Here is a 17,569-nt window from a genome sequence, read left to right as displayed (position 1 = left end):
TAAATTGTTATCTTAACAGATTTACATTTTAATATGCAAATTGGGGAGAAATATGAGGAGAGTGGAGGTGGACATTTTTAAAACAGGTTTTTTTTTAACTCTCCCTTTTCATCTTTACCCATTCATCCCTTGCGTGAGCTAATGCACCCAGCCGCTCTACATATTTAACATGGCCTTTCATTAGCTTCTTTCAAACAGACACCTCATAAGGTCTAAACCTCAGGAGTGCACCTGAACATAATGGCATGTCATTGGTCTGGTCCACTGCGGCTATGATTACTCAGTTTGAAGCCTTTTAAGGCCTGTGGTTTTTCAGACCGGTGTATCTTATAGGTTTAGTTAAGTGTCTTGTTTGCAGTTTTGTGATTCATTTGTAATGTGAGGTTGGGCTGTAGCAATATGCTCTTAGGAGGATCGGAGATTCAAATTAGGGACTCCTGATCAGAAAGCCTGATATATGAGCTAATGCCCAAAACGTATAACACATAACTTATAACATAGAAACTATATGAATATATGAAAAACAAATGTATCTGTCCATGCCAAAGAAAGAAAGTAATGACATCTGAATCATGAACCCTTTATAACAGTCAAAAGTATGACCCGCCTAAACCAGCCATATGTATGTTACAGCTTGTTAAAGATTATATAAATGTAGTGTAATGCATTAATACAAATTTTTATAATTTGAAAATTATATTTGTAAAATTTCCTTTTCTAAAATTCACTGTCATGACATGAGCTGTTTTTGAAGATATCATGAAGCCTCGTTCCAATACAAAAAAAGATGGTATTTATTACACATTTTAACTTGAAAACGGGTCAGATTTGTCTCTAACGCAATAGAAGGGTTAAATCCCTGCAGGTCACATGGAGACAAATTGGTGGACATAGTTATAAGTACAGTCATTTATCATGAAATATGAGATGATGACCAATTACAGACGGAATATTGTTTGGTCTCCTCATTGCCATGACCCTGAGGCACTTCACACAACATCTGAAATGATTAATTTCCTATCGGTAAGCCCTTTGCTTCGTCCATGGGAGCCTTCAGAACAGCAGGTTTCCTGTAAGCTGTCCTGTAAATATAATGCTTCAACATATTATATTTTGTTTTAGTTTTCATCTGCAGAAATGTTTTGTAGTTTTATAAAAAATCAGGGACGGAAATCATAAGGCCTCACAAATGCAACTTGAATTCTCCAGGTACCTACTAGCTGTGAATGTCACTGGGAATGATGTGCAGAAAATGTCAGACATGCTTTCTTCTGTAGTATTTTCCATTTCACTACTTTGTGTTCTCTGTGTTTGTGTTGATCAAATAATGTGTCTGCGCTACATTTATTAAAAAATACATCACTGAGGTTTGAGGTGCATCTAACCTATTAGGCACTAAAACCCCAGCTTTTAATATAAAACAGAAACAAAAAAAAGTGACATGTCGCCATTTTGGGACATTTGTTGAGGATATTGGAACTGCAATGAAGCATATTATTGCATTGATGCATTATTTTTCAAGGTAAACATGAGTGTGCTCAACTGCTCGACCATGATGGAAACAGAGTTGGAATGCTGCTCAACAGACTAAAATATACACTTCATCTAAATGACAACTCCATGGAGGCGCACACCATGGGCCTGAAAATGCACTTTTTGAAGAGCTGCCATAACAAAAGGCTTTGATATTGTAGAACCCTCATCTCCCGCTCCCAGCCTGCTCTCCTGCCTCCCATGAAAGGCTGACAGTTCTGCCCGTCTTCAGCGAACGCACTGGTATTTTTGTGAGCTTTGGGCTTGAAATAACTCAATATTTCTTTGCTTATTTTCATTTCTCCTGTCTTGTTTTTGTTAAATGGTTTTTATTTACGTGTTTATTGAAGTCTATTGTGTTTGCATTTTGGACATAGCTTCCGATTACTGGTCCAATGGATTCCAATGGAAGTTTCTCCTGCTCAATGGCGGCTGCCATGTTTGACTATAGGCATTGGAGCAGGCTCCAGAGCATGCATACTGTGTACCTAAACATGAAGGGATGAATAGGAATGAAAATAAATTAGATCTTCTATGTGGCTCAGAAAAACAAATCAGTCCCTTTGGGTCATTTGTTCAGTGTAAAGAAATTCTTTAATTTGAAAGTACTGAATAATGTAATTTTGCCAGAGTAAATTCAAAGTTTTGACTTCAATAGGGAAATTAGAATTTTGTAGCATTTTGAATGCCGTTCTTATTGTATGTATTAAACGTCAGCAAAATTATACAAATCAAATATGTTGTAATATCAATTTATATTAGTCTAAACATTTCCATCTATTCCTATATGGGGATTGAATGGGTGGAGTTCAATTCATTACCAGACTCTCAACTATTGGGTCAGGGTCCTTGATCACATCAATAATTCCATGACATAATGGCCAATACATGTTTTAGTCTCATTGCATATCTCCTCCCATAGTTTCATGAGATTTCTATAAAGATATTTTCCATAGAGAGATTTGTGGCATGGTGATTCAGTGTATACCAGTGTCACCTCACAACAACAAGTTCTCGGGTTATAATCCCTACCGGGCAGCCTTTCTTGCTATTTTTCAGCTCTTAATCCCTCTTCTGTTCATATCACTCTCACACTGCTTCTTTTAGTGCCATTGCCCATTTTAGGTCTTTAGTATGTGGACAGTGCCTATCCCCATGTACGCAGTTAAACATCGGGCATCACTCTTGGCACAAGTCTCCTTCCCTCCTCCTCACGCAATGACTGAAACTGAGATGATGAAAAGCTTAACTTGAATGCGCATTCCTATCAGTTTTGTAACAACTCAGGTAACAGCCAAAAAACAACAGCCATAGTTTTTTATTTCCCTGTGATCTCTCAAGAAGTATAGTGTCTGACTACTCTTAAAGTTGTTTATTTATAATAGGCTCTCACACATCAGAGATAGTAGTGTGACACTGACACACAACAAAATGCGGAAATCCAGAAAGCTTTGATGTACCGACACAGCCATAATTGAGCCATGTTCCAGTTTTTGATTAAACAGTGTCTCCTTCGCTAATGCTTTGAACTCAAGAGTTTGATGCAGTTTTTTTGCCTTCAACAGCACCCTAAGGGCAGACAAATGTTTTTTGCTTGATTTTACTACCGAAGCTAACGCCGTTCCACTCCAGTGGAACTTTTTTCAGTTAAGATTGCCTTTCCCCAAACCCCGTGGACTGAGCTGAAAAATAAATATAATTTTAAAAGTGAGCGAAACAAAGAATTTCAAATTAAGTCGACTTGTCATGCTTGGAGGAACGAAAAGCATGTAGTTGGAATATTTTTTAAAATATATTTCCAGTTCAGGTGTGGAAAATAGTTTTTAAAGAAGCAGAATTTTCTCTAAAATACGTAGTAATATCAACCCAGCAAACAAGCACTGGTCAGAGCACTGCTGGTTCCATCCATCAGTCCGCAAACATTGCTTTGCCTCAACTGTCCACTAGGGGGATGCTATATTGTTCGCTAAGAGCAAGGAGGTAAGAACAGTGGTCTGGCAGTTGGAGAGTTCCCACCCTAGGTGTGTCAAAGTGTCCCTGAGAATAGCACCTGACCCTATTAAAACTCCTAATCCCAACAGCTCCGTGACTTGCACGGCAGCCAATCACATTGGTTTGTGGGTGAATGAGAAACATTAATTGTTCAGTGATTTGGATAAAAGTGATATGTTGCAGAACCAAAAGTTTGGACGTAAATTTTACAGCTTTATATTGTTGCTTAGTCAATGGCAAATCAAATTAAAAAAATCCTCGCAAAATGCGGCAAAAACAGTCCCATAACATCAAGCCTGCACACATTTCATTTTTTAAAAGCTGCAAAAAAGGTGCCAATGATAAATGTTGCCTTTTCCTTTCTTTTAATTGGACTACTTTGAACATGCCCAAGGGGTGCATTGGTCTGTGTGTGTGTGTGTGTGTGCCCATTAAAGTTTTTTTATTCATTTATATTTTTAACATTTTTATTTGAAAGGACACCAAAGTACTTTTATTTTTATAATAATAAAAAAGATGTTTACTTGAGCATTTTTTTTACAGCAGTAGTTTCATTTCTACTTCAGTAAAACACCACTTCTGCTTGAGTATAATATTTCAGTAACCTTTCCACCCCTGCTATTGACTCTAACATAACACGCTAGCTTTCCACCAATACGAACACAGAGGCTCCAGCTTTGTAGTCTGTAAGCGCTCACACGGCAGCACCTGGGAATCATAAATGCCATTTTCACTGAAGCGGGAGTCACTTTTTCATTCCATCTTAAAGGGAAATTCCTCTGCCGTGTCGACCTTTACCTCAGTGGCCATGCAGTCCATTTCCTTCTTCATTGTTGCAGTGCTGTGGAACGTTTCACAATAAGCTAGCATGCCTTTTCCATTTTGGCTTTTGCTCCCCAGTTGTGTGAGACTTATTGTGTACAGCTATATTATGCAACAGCACGGCTCTCTTAATCACTTCAGAGAATCATGTTTTCTGGAATAATACATTGTAAATGTGTTAACAGATAATAAGGCCAAGCTTGGGAGTCTCTTAAAATTAACTGTAAAGGTAACTCTGTGAATGGCTGCAAACTACATTGAATGCTGTTATTATTGTATGTATTAAGCATCAGCAAAATTAGAGAAATCGAAGCATTGTAATATCAACTTATATTAGTTGAAACATTTCCATCTTTTCCTTTATGGGGATTGAATGAGTTCAATTCATTACCAGACAGCTATTGGGTAAGGGTCCTTGATGACATCAAGAATTTTCTGACCTAATGGCCAATACATGTTTTAGTCTCTTTGCATATCTCCTCCTATAGTTTCATGAGATTTGTATGGAGAGATTTTTTATAGAAAGATTGGTGGCATTGCGGTGCACTGGATACCGCTGTCGCCTCACAACAACAATGTCTAGGGTTAGAATCCCGATTGGGGGGCTTCTCCTGCAATGTTTTAGCTCTCAATTCCCCTTCGAACCTTATCCCTCTCCCAGTCTTCTTCCTCCCCAATACACTTTACTTGTGGGTGGTACATTTTGTGTCTGTCCTCCATTATGAATGACTCCCTTGCCAGTGGTTCCCTCTTCGCCCTGACTTTAAGATGGCTTGAGTCACCCCTCTCCTTAAGATTCCTTCTGTACAATATCAGGAGGATTCGACCATACCTGACCACATGCCCCATGCAGCTACTGGTTATGGTAAACTCCTGGGTTGACAACTGCAACTCCCTGCTTGCAAGTCTGCCATCCTGTGCAATTCAGCCACGACAGCTCATCCAGAATGTGGCTGCCTGACTTCACAGGTCACGCCCCTGCTACAATCACTCCACTGGCTGCCAATTCCTGCCAGGATCAGATTCAAAGTCCTGACTCCGGCCTGTGCTGCAGCCAACAAGACATCCCTTCCCTACCGGCAGGACATAATTCAACGCTACATACCTCTGCTCTGCTGCCACAGGGCAACTTGCACATCCTGCCAGCTGCATTTTCTACCATAGTCTGAAGACTCACACTGTACCTTGACTCCTATGCGGGAGTACCCTGATCGATTGCCATTTCTTTGCTCATCAGTTATTTAAGCCTTGTTGTACTTTGTAGTCTATTCTAGTCGCGGTTGTATTTGTATTTATATTATATTTGCATATATATTATATTATATTTCTTGGGACTGTAGTTGTAGTGCACTGGAAATGATGTTAAGCTCATAATGGTTTCTTTGTGAATTGCAGCCTATCCAATCTGCTCTGTATGTTCTATTGGCCTTCATATGCACTTCTTTGTACGTCAGTTTGGATGAAAACATCTGCTAAATAAAATCTAATGTAGTGTAATGCACTGGCCTCAGAACTGGAGTTAGTCAGTGCTGTCACGTTTCATGCTTGTCATGTCATGTTTCATGTTTAGTTATTGTCTTAGTTATTTTATCGTCATGTCACGTATTATGTTAGTCTGGTCTCGCCACGTTTCTATGTTTTATTTCTTGTTACGTTTCTTTTTCATGTCATGTTATGTCTCATGTTTAGTTGTTACGATTTATTTCTTAGTCTTGCCATGTCACGTTATATAGTTTATTCATATCACAGTTCATTTCTTGTTTTGTCATAGTTTAAGTTTGATTCATGTTATGTTTTCCTGTTCATTGTTTAACATACACTTTTTTGTGTCTTTCCGCAAACTTTGCATTCATTATTCTCTCCCTTGCTGTTGCTCATGCTTCCCTAATTGTTTAATTTTTCCATGTCTTCTTACTAATCTACTAACGTTAGATCAGGATTGGGTAATACTAACATTCTAACCATGTGTTCATGTTTACCTTACGTTTCTTGTGCATGTCATTTACTAATTTACTAACGTTAGGGCAGGATAGGTTTAGTACTAATTATCTTGTAAACTTGTCAATCCTCCACACCTGATTTCCATTCGCATGCTGTTCTCAAGCAAATTGTCTGCACCTGTCTACACCTGCATATAAGCTCAGTGTTCAAGTCATGCCTTTGCGAAATTGTTGCCTCCTGTTTGTCAGTGCACTTTTGAGCGGTTTGTCAAGCCATTATTTGCCTGTTACGAGCCAAGCCTGTTTTATCGACAAAAGTTATTGACTTCTGTTTTGCTGACCACTGCCTGCCTGTAGCACAAACTCTTGCCTGCTGTCTTTGTTTTTGCCCCGTGGAGTGGACTTCGGTCTTGACTCTTGCACTGACTTCGACTCCGAGCCTGCCTACCGTCCGTCTGCACTACTGCCCCGCTGACAGCTTTCCTGGTTACTGGACTTTTTGCATGGTTTATCAATTCCGAGTCTGCTTTCTCCCTCGGTACTGTACTTTGGTTTTGGCTGGATTATCACATCTGAGTCGTGCATTTTGGGTCCAACCCCCACGCACCCGTCTCAACTGCACTGTGGGTGTAACTAGGATGAGGCAAACCCTATGTGGTTTAATGAAGTATCTTCTCTTAAAAACAAAAGCACCGAAGGAGCCTAGCTGAAAAGAAAAAGGTTTTTTTTTTTTTTTTTTTGCACTGGCAGGTTTGAATTTTGACTCCCTTGAAGACTGTCTCACAAAATAGAACGGCATATGCTGCTTTAACTCTTGGGCCCCTAAGTGCATTTTCTACTGCTTATGACAAGCAATGATACCTACAGCCTTGTTACTGTATGCTAGATTGTATCAATGGGAATTTAGCATGGCCTATATTGAATACATTACAAGAATATGAACTTTGAAAGAGTATTCGCGACGCAATATCATTTTCATTGCTGTATTTACAGCAAGAATAAGTACAATCATCCATTAGGTTCATTTTGGTTCATTCTATCCAATAAAATACATTCTAAGGCTTTGAAGGTCAGTCTTGGTCAAACAAAACATATACTGTCAGTCCAAAGCTGAGAATATTATACAGCCCTCTTGAAATCAATATCTTAGTCCAAGGATCTGGGCCCAATATCTGTTTCACTGAAACCTCAGTGGTTTGGAGCACTTGTAATACTTGATAACACAGGCACGGTTTAAACATTTGGTTGAAATTTGTTCATGCGCACCGTTGAATTGGCAAGATCCCCAGTTATTTCTGAGTCATTAAAGTTCTTTTTGTATTTTGCACAGAAGAGTTGTGAAAACATTGCCTGTGCCTGTGCCATCTGTGCTTTTTGTGATCACATTAAAAAAAATCAAAGAGCCATAGTGATCAACAGCTAAGTCCCTTAAAAAACAGATGGAGAATGGAGTGAAATATCCATGTCTATTTCTCCACGAGCAAAACTAAGTAATTAAAAACTTGGTTTGTACAAATCTCACTTTATATTGGATGCAAACATGGGGAGTGATTTGGAAGACAGCTGAATGGGAACATTTTCATTTTTCTTTAATTATTCTTTCAAACCTCTCTTCTGGCAAGAAGAGCTTCATCACAAATGAACAGAACTATGTGTGTGCCTATATGCAGTATGTATTAATTGTATTTAATTGTATTGCATGTACTTATGTACAAAAAGGAAGTTCGTCACTTGATTTTTGTGTTAAAAAATTGTTTAGAAGACCATTCTAAATTGCTTCCTTTCATTGTAAACGGCTAACTGACATGTTGACTCACCCTCTGCCTGCGTTTATAGTCCTTAAATTTGGATTTCAAAATATACAGTTGATGGCCCGACACTCTGTACCAAAACATTGTATAACTGTACAATAATTCAAGCCCATTGGTTGAAAATTGCTTCCAATTGCCACAGCCAATGGCATTTTAACGTCAGTGCATTTACAGAGAAGGGGGAGGGATAAACATTGTTGTGTTTTGAAGGTGTTTGTTGCTGCTATTCCTCTCTTGACTCTTAGTCCAAAATGACCTATTGTACCTTTAAACTTTATTTCTGAAAGGAAAAAAACACCAAACAAAAATTTAACAGGATGAACCAAGTACAGTGTGTGTGAGAAGAATTCAATTGCAGTTACATACCCAAAAAAACCCATGTTTTTTTTACATGCTTAACATTTAATGTTCATTGAAAATGAAGACTGAATGGATGAACATGAATTAAAGAGATAATCCCATTTTAAGATTCTGTAATACCACTTCTTTCTTGCATTTAGTGTGTTCATCAAGCTCATCAATCACAAGATTATTATTCTTATTCTTTTAAAATTTCTGAGCAAGAAAATAATGTTTTGATGTATTATTTGTCATTTCTGAACACAGGTCTGACACAGTGCATTCTCTCTCTGCTACTAAACTTCTGATTGGCTTACTAGACGCTGTTGATTGATTAAGATGTAACTTGCAATGCTACCAACACGAGAATCCCTGTCTCCAAAAGACCAATACCATCCCTTAGCAGATGTATAACAACTCTATTGCTTTTCAGATACAAACATATTTTAATTAAAATCACAAGGAATAAAATAGGCTTATTTGTATTCTTTGGCTCCGTATGTATAACGTGTAGCAGCGCAGGGGGAAAGGACAATCTTGATTATCTTCAATCATCTACAGGTGAATGTATTTTTGTTTTTTGGTCACTAGGAGTGTCCTCGCCTAAACCATCTTGCTCCTAACTATGAACTTCCAAAAATATGATTTTGATTGAGTCTATAACAATGTTATAATTATAATAATTATTATATCCATTTACAAACATATGAAAAACATTTTAGTCCTATACATATCCTATGCAAATACTATATCTAATTCCATTACCTGATATACTACACCTCATTACATGACCAGTTCTGCATTGTGGTGGTTTGAACCAAAGCCCACCGCCCCCAAGATTTCTATACTCTTAGGTTCATGGCTAAATTAATGATTAGCCATGAGAACAAAACCATTGTGCTTCTGGAAATTTCCATATATGTTACAGCATATTAAGTTACCATTCTATTCATTTTTCCAGTTTAGAAAAATATCTATTCAATTAATAACAAAAGCATCACATCAGGGTATAACTGGCTGAACTAACAGCTGTGCAATATTTCCAGACACACATGAACCAGATAAGAGCCTGCAGAGCCAGATAAGACCTTACTGCGCCTGTAAAGACAATCTGAACACCCAGATTCTATCTTTGCATGTTTGTCAGTTGGCGATTGACAAGTTAAATATCTATCATGTCTGTGCCATGCTAGAAAGCTTCAAATGGAAGATACAGTACTTACTTCAGTATGAGCTGCACAATAATGCTCCCAATATTAAATGAGCTTCATACAATATTGTGCTAGCAGTAATCAGTACTGCTGTTGCTGTGACTCAGTGCTTTAAGCTTGAAATGATCACAGTGGTTGTAAACACATTTTTTTCACAATAAATTTTTATTTTTTGGATCCAACAATTTGGATGCAAGAACTCAACCAAAGTCAAGTGTGCAAGTCTATATAATTTTTATACAGTATAAATAATTATAATAATCTTCAATGCAGACAAGAAATACAGCATTGGACATTATTTCATTGATTTAGCTGCTCAGAGGACTTCTCTGAAGTGTAGCATATTCCGTATTTTAATTATTACCCTTTAATTACGTGCTGGGCGGTGTAGATGTGTCTGTAGATAAAGCAACTAATAAGAAGGAAATTTAAAATGTAATTACATGCCAATGAACCATGGACATGTTATGTCTCTTACTTGGACATTTCTAATAAAAAAAACATATCTGGCATGAATTACAGTTACATATTTATTACATTTCCTCTGGTTATGTGACAACATTCATCAAACCTTCGATTTTTTGTCTAGCTTAATGTATTTGAACTGACGATGGTTATATCCAAGCAAATTATGAACTTTCAAGAATGCAGCTCTCTCTCTCCTTCTCTCCCCCCCCCCCCTCTCTCTCTCTCTCTCTCACACACACACATACACACACCATGGTTTGGTGAACTGCTAGTCAGCTCCTCATGGAGCCAGTTAAAAATACTGGTACATTAAACATTAAAATACTGGTAATATTTAATTTGAGAGAGTGAGTGAGGCAGAGAGAGAGAAAATGAGAGAGGGAGAGAGAAAGACAGAGAGAGACTGCCATTGGCCACACATTGTCACGTCCGTCCGTCTCTGTGTTCTCACTCGAGTCCTTGTTTTCCCTCTCTCTTTATTACATGTCTCCCTCCTTCACTCCCTATTTGGACTTCCTTCCTGTTATTCAGCAATTCCGCTCACCTGTTCCTAATTTTCTGTTCCCCAGCTCCCATACCTGTTCATTATTTAGTTAATGTAAGTTTTGTGTAAGGTTGTTTACTGGTCTGGTCTAGACTCTGTTTTTCTGTGTGGGCTCGGTTCGGCCCTGCTCTTGGATTTCTAGATTTCGACCTGTGCCTGGTTCTTTGGATTATGTTTTCTTGGATTGTGGACTCTGTACCTCTGCCCTGTTTGGACTGACAACCTAGTTTTCGGGTTACACTGTCTGCCCCTTGATCTGCCTTTATTAAAGCTTGCTGTTTTTGCACCTTACCTTGAGTCTGCAGGTAACTGAGGAACCTGCAGGTAACTTTCCTTCTTGCTGCTGCATATATCTTAATGGGATTGATTTAATTGTGACTACAAGAAAGAGCACATTTTCCAGCCGTAAAACAGTGCCTGATCAATGAATGTTTGTGACAGAATGCTCACTGCAAGATGAGAAGACCAGAGGCAGACTTTGCCCCACAAAACCTTCTGGATATAAAATACAGTATATTACAGTGGATTATGTGCATCTGGATATTTTTGCAGGAATTTCTGGCCACAAAAACATGACCAAACAGCCATGCCAAAGACCATCAGACCAAGCCCATGGAAGGAGATGGTGCTAATATGTTCTTAATTCTTTATCTTTGCATTTCTTTTCAGGATATTGTCTGTAAGGACTATCAAACCCAGATATATTTTGCTGGTGGGTAAAATGAACCCATCCCCTGTGACACACTTAAGCACATCTGCAAGGGGAAAGGAGAGCAATATCATGGATAGCACGATCGGGCCCTCAAGGAACCCACTGTATCCTGTGAGACCATATGCCAGACATCGGTGCCTCAGTGGCATTTCATCCAAGTTCTGGCCTCTGGGGGCCTGGAAACAGCAGCAGGCTGGCTCTCAGGCACCTGTTGGCATGGCTTTCCTCCAGACGCACTGTACACTGTGGAACATGTAGTTCTAGGACAAAGAGACTTTAGGACGGGCACCAAACCCAACTCGGTGTCTATTCACTCATCTCACTCTGCTTCCTCAAGGAATAAGGGCACTTTATTAAGCTGTGTTTATTATTTTTGTATGCTCCACAATGTTGTGAGTTGAGTTGGGTTGTCACATATATTAAATTAAGAAAAGGTCACAAGCTTGAATTTCTTTTTCTTTTTTTTACTTTTGCACTGCACAAATATACTTGTATCAGTCAGCAATGTAAATGATGTACAATTCAACATCCACTGTGCAAAGAATGGTAAATTAAGAATATATTTCATATTGCTTACAAAAGCCTGGGGCCTTCATTTTATAAGCACAACAGAGCAATTCCCTGCTGCCTATTTGGCTTCTAAGTCTCTTGACTGGTCTTGAGCATTGAATCCACTGACTTTAAATGCCATCTCTGGATATTAAGAACAGTCAATTCACATACAAAAGCGAGACTTTTGAGTCAGGGAACCAGCAATCTCATCATGCAGAGATTTCTGGGCAATTCTGGAGGAATTTCAGGCCAACCAACGACATTATCAGTCAATCTTAACTTTCATATAGAAAAGAAAAACGGCGGTATTAGTTGAATGTGTGCAGTGTATGATCTAATTTCGCATCAGGATGGAACCATTATAGCAACATTGTCTTTTTGCAGAAGTAAGGGGTAATGGGCAAAGGATGACTGTTATGCTTTGGTTGCTATAACAGACACCAATTTCCAAAAAAAGTGCTTCCAATTTCCTGGCTTAGCATAACAGATAGTGGATCAGGCACATTTTCCCTATGAAAGCTTTTAAAAGAAGTAGTATGTACAGAACAGAATCCTGTGTCACAATTTAAATGTAGAAGTTGGTGAGGCCAAATTGCTTAATATATAATCCCAAACATGATTCCATCCATGTCTTAAAATAATAATTATAGATATCAGCAAAGCATTTGCTAAATGAAGTATAAACCATGAATATAAGACTGAAACAAGTCTGTTGTAGGATTAGTTAGGAAAGTTTGGGAGAGAGTAAGCGGTCTCAAAGTCAATTGAAGAATATTTCATGAAAGAAGATTGGTTCTCATCACTTCATTATTATTATTCCAGAGATTATTCCAGAGATTATTCCAGAGTATTAGAGAATGAGACATAATGGACTGCTTATTCCAGATTAGGCCTGTGAGTCTTGCATGGAGAATCTCCATTCAAAGTTAAATTTACAGTAGGGCTAGGCTTAATCTGTGTCCGCAAAACTGACCCAAAAAGAGTCTAAAACTAACAGGTATTCCTACTTTAAAACATAGAGTGGTGCTCTCCCTTCATGACAAGAAAACAATATTTGAGATTTTTTGGGGGAAATATTTTCCCCACTATCTCGCCCTGTTTTAAAAGTTCCATTGTGTCAGTCACAACATAGGCTGCTCTTCAGATAGCTGAAATGTAAAAAAAACCTCACTGAATCAAAGACCCTTTCCCTTCCATGAAATAGCAATGACGCCATCACTCCAAAAAATTCAATATAGCTTCAAAGAACTTCTCAGGAGGGTCAACTTCAAAGATCAGTGATGCCGCTGCACCTTCAAATGATCCCATCCTCGATTCCCATATTCCCTGTCCTATAGAGACATGGCACAGTGACGCTGACCTGGAGGACAATCAAGTAAACCAAGGGCCAGTCTGCAAAAACTGCCTTTCCTAACAACAATCGAAACACTGCTGGATCTAATCTTGTTTCAACTATGAATAAAAGTTATTATGTCAGATCACTTCAGACATAAAGGAATTTTTTTTCCCCCAAAACAATGTTAAGATAAAATGAACAAATCCAATTCTTAACGGGAGTTATTCCATTATTCTTTATTTATGTTTTTTAAAAATGGTGCTGGATATTTCCCAGCCATATACATAGGCATTCAAGCTTTAGGGACATTTAGGCACATAAACAATTAGAGGCAGTTTACACTAAAAGCTTATTCATATAACATGTACTTCACAAGTTTATTCATTAAGAATATTTTACTATTTTATAATCATTCATATATTTTACCAGGATGGGGCCACAATAAATAGCAAATAGAATCATTGTCATCATCATCATTGTCATCATCAACGTCATCCTTGTTGTCATTATTTCCTTGTCATAATTCCAGACCAATATTGACTATTATTGCAGATGTGATATATTAACCTTTTCTTGGAATTGTTTTCTTCTTCCTGATGGCCATGCTGTTCAAACCAGACAATCAATATCAGACTCATTGAACTACAATTAATGGATACTGTTTTAACCAACACCTTTGTGAATTTCTAAACAGGCAACTTTAAGTGTGCAAGAACTAAATTAATGTCCACTGTGATTTTAAGAGCAGTGAACATACAGTTTGCCCAAGTTATTTCTCTAAAACAAAGACTCTGTATGTGCTAATACACTATTATGTTGTACTCACAGAAGAAAATTAAATGATTTAATCCACAGATAATTAATTGTTGCTTTCTCTATTAGTGTCTTGAACAACCATGTTTATGGTTGAATAAATTGTTCATAAATAACAACATTACAGTTAAACAAGGCATTATGTGTGTGTGAGTGTGCATGTGCGTGCGCGCGCGTGTGTGTGTGTGTGTGTGTGTGTGTGTGTGTGTGTGTGTATGTATGTGAGATATGTAGTCGGAAATTCCTCATAAGCCAATAAACAAAATCATAAGCTCCCAGCCAAGTTTATAATAATTTTCTGTGGAATTTTCTGTTTGCCATATTTCTTGAAGCAACACAATTAAGAGCAAATAATAGGACTCAGAGGCTCATTCATGAGGACACTTTAAACTGAGTTAGTTAATAAACATGTATTCCCACTTCAGAACATTTCCAATAAGTGAAAAACATGTTTCGGAATTCTTGCGCTATCGTGCATTCCTTTCTGCTTGTCCAGATCATGTCGAGGATCCTTAAGCGGAACGAAGTCATGAATATAAACCTGAAAACTCCCAAGGCTTCACTTCAGTGAAATATTTTGCAATATTCATCAACACATTCTAATGAACACAGTCAGAGGTGCACTCAAATTGACAGCGAACATCTGTAATCATTAATAATTATTAATACATGTTTAACATTGACATTCATAATACAAAACACAGCGTGTTATTATTGTAGTTATAGAGACAGGTTATTTCCTTGGTTGCTGTTGTTATTTCTCAATTCATTTTTAGAAGGTGTGTGTAATCTTGGGAAGTTGTAGTACTTTAATATGCTTCTTAATATCTAATTAGACATATCATACACTAATTGTACTGGTGAGCATTACTACATCAGATTGTAGTGGTAGAGCTTAATTAAGCTTTTATTTAATAATAATAATCATGGACTTGCATTTGACAATCTTGTACAATTAAAAAAGCAATCCCATTTCAATAAGGCAAAGCCAATAACAATTTATTCCGTTTTTACCTGCTGATCTTTTGTACTGTACTTCTGAGATGTGCTTTCATGTAACTACTGTACCTTAACACATATTTTTGCAGCTGCAAGCACATGCATGTGTTTCTTAAAACTTTGACCTTTTTCCTGACACATCAAATATTACGTTTGCATTCATTATTTAATATGCAGACGCACTCTTGATGGAACACCCATCTCCATTTCCCACATTGATATCTGATTAATATATCCCATATGGAAAATTCTCAGTTTAAACTCAACTCTGATTTATTACATTGTACTGATATGTAATGCTTCATCTGTGTTGGACTCAAATTATCTCTGTTAGAGATGAATGAAATTGGACTTTTATTTTAGTAATGGATTATGTTGAACTGATTTTAATGCATTAATATGTTGCCAGTAAGAAGCAGAGACTGATGGGACTAGTGTCTGCAGGTTACCTTGCCTTATTGAAAGCTTCATTAGTGTGAAGTGTTAAAGGGCACACATGGGGCGAAAACAGTCGGTCCTGGGACCCCCGTCTATGCTGGTTTTCATTACAACCACAATTCCCATTCCCAAGTTATATTGTGCTGCATTGTAAGAAATTACATAAAATTTTTGATCAAATGAAAGACTGAGGTTAATCAATAACATTTTACTTCACATTTAAGTCATTTAGCAGCTGCTTTGAAGGCGCTTTTGCCTTCAGGTGTCCACATTGATTCACATGCTCCTCACTTCTTTGCAATATAGCACAATGAGCACAATATGAACATGAAAATCGTATTCTTCATGGCATGCATAGCTATGTATTTCCGACATACTGTGGTATTTATACAATCCCTCTCAACCTGAAGCACCTAATTAAGCAAAATGGAAATTAAATCTAAATTCTGAGATTGCAATCACGATTGGAACAAACCTGGACGGGGTTCGGAAACCACTGGGCTGAAGGGTATATGGCTAGAGAAATTAATTAATGTTAATTCAACTTTAACAGAGTGGCAGTAGAGACCACACGTACATGTAAGGCGCACACTATCAGTGTTCCTGCAGCATTGGACAGTGCAGTCGTATGTCTTGTGCCACAGCTCTCCGTTCAGATATTCACATTGGCGGTATGACTGACTTCACTTTGCCACTGTTGAACCTGACTCCAGGAGGAGAGGAAGAGGCCTGTGATAACCCTCCAGTTATATTCATCAAAATGAATTGTCTTGAAGAGCGGCCTGAGGGGAAGAGGCCCACAGGAGCGACGTGACTCCTAGCGGTGGAGGAGAATCTGCTGGTTCATCTTCTCAAGTGGATGCGTTTCCCTCTCCCTGCCCATCGAGGAGGCACCAGCAATATTAACAGTCCCTGGATCAGCTGTATATCTTCTCAATGCAATTCATTATGAGACCATCTTATGGAGACCATCCAATAAATATAGTTTATTTTCTTTTTACACTTCACAAGTATTAACTTAATCAGAAATTATAATTACAACCCTCCCATGCCATTTTCTGGAATGCATAACCTAGATTTAGATGATGTACCTATGCATTTCAAAGTTGTTCAAAAGAGTACCTTCCAATGCAATGTCATTAAGATAATTTGGAATTCTGAGCGTGATTTCCTGTAGGAACACGGTGAGATGTATTCCTCTTCCTTCAGTCCTTTTGTTTTCCTCACAATAAGTACGTTTCACCATATCAACGTCTGACTTTGTACTCTTGCCAGAATTTCATTATGATCTGACATTTCATGTAATTTCAGAAATGGTATATGATGGAAAGTGTAATTTGAAGTGGCCAGTGACCTTCTACCACTGAACCAGCCATTAGCAGTTTTTATAAATACAGAGTAGCTTTGAAACATTATCAACAAAACAACACACAAACACAGAAAAACAAACACATTTTGTGTTTGCATGGGTTCATACCCTTTATTTGTCAAAAAGGCCTGTTTCACAACATCTGTGCACAGATAGCTTTGGATTGCTTCCACCACTGGGAGGAAGGGACTTCATACCCACAGACTTCAAAGGACTTTCCATTTTATCTCCATTTCAATTGTGTGCAGAAACCTTGAAGTTGTGTGTCATATTTCCATATTGGTTTGATGGCAAATTCATATGGAAGACTATCACAGTGAAATAAATCACAATGTTGGGCAATATAGCCACTCCTGACTGTATCAGATGTTTTCTTTGATACTCTAAGCAAATTACTTTTTATACATATCATTATTATGTATTATTAATAATAATTTCATTATACCACCACTACTAAGATCAACAATAAACAAACAAATTTAACTAAACTAACAAACAAAAATATCATCATCGTCATATGTCGATGGTTTGATCCCCAGTGTAGCCGTGATAAAATCCGCCACAGCTGTGGGGCCCTTGAGCAAGGCACTTAAACCCACATTGCTCCAGGAGGGATTGTCTCCTCCATAGTCTAATCAACTGTAAGTCACTAAAAGTGTCAACCAAATAGCATAATGTAATGTAAAGTGC

Source organism: Conger conger, chromosome 6 (genome assembly GCF_963514075.1).
Source record: "Conger conger chromosome 6, fConCon1.1, whole genome shotgun sequence".
NCBI lineage: Eukaryota > Metazoa > Chordata > Actinopteri > Anguilliformes > Congridae > Conger > Conger conger.
Note: the sequence above shows the minus strand (reverse complement) of the source record.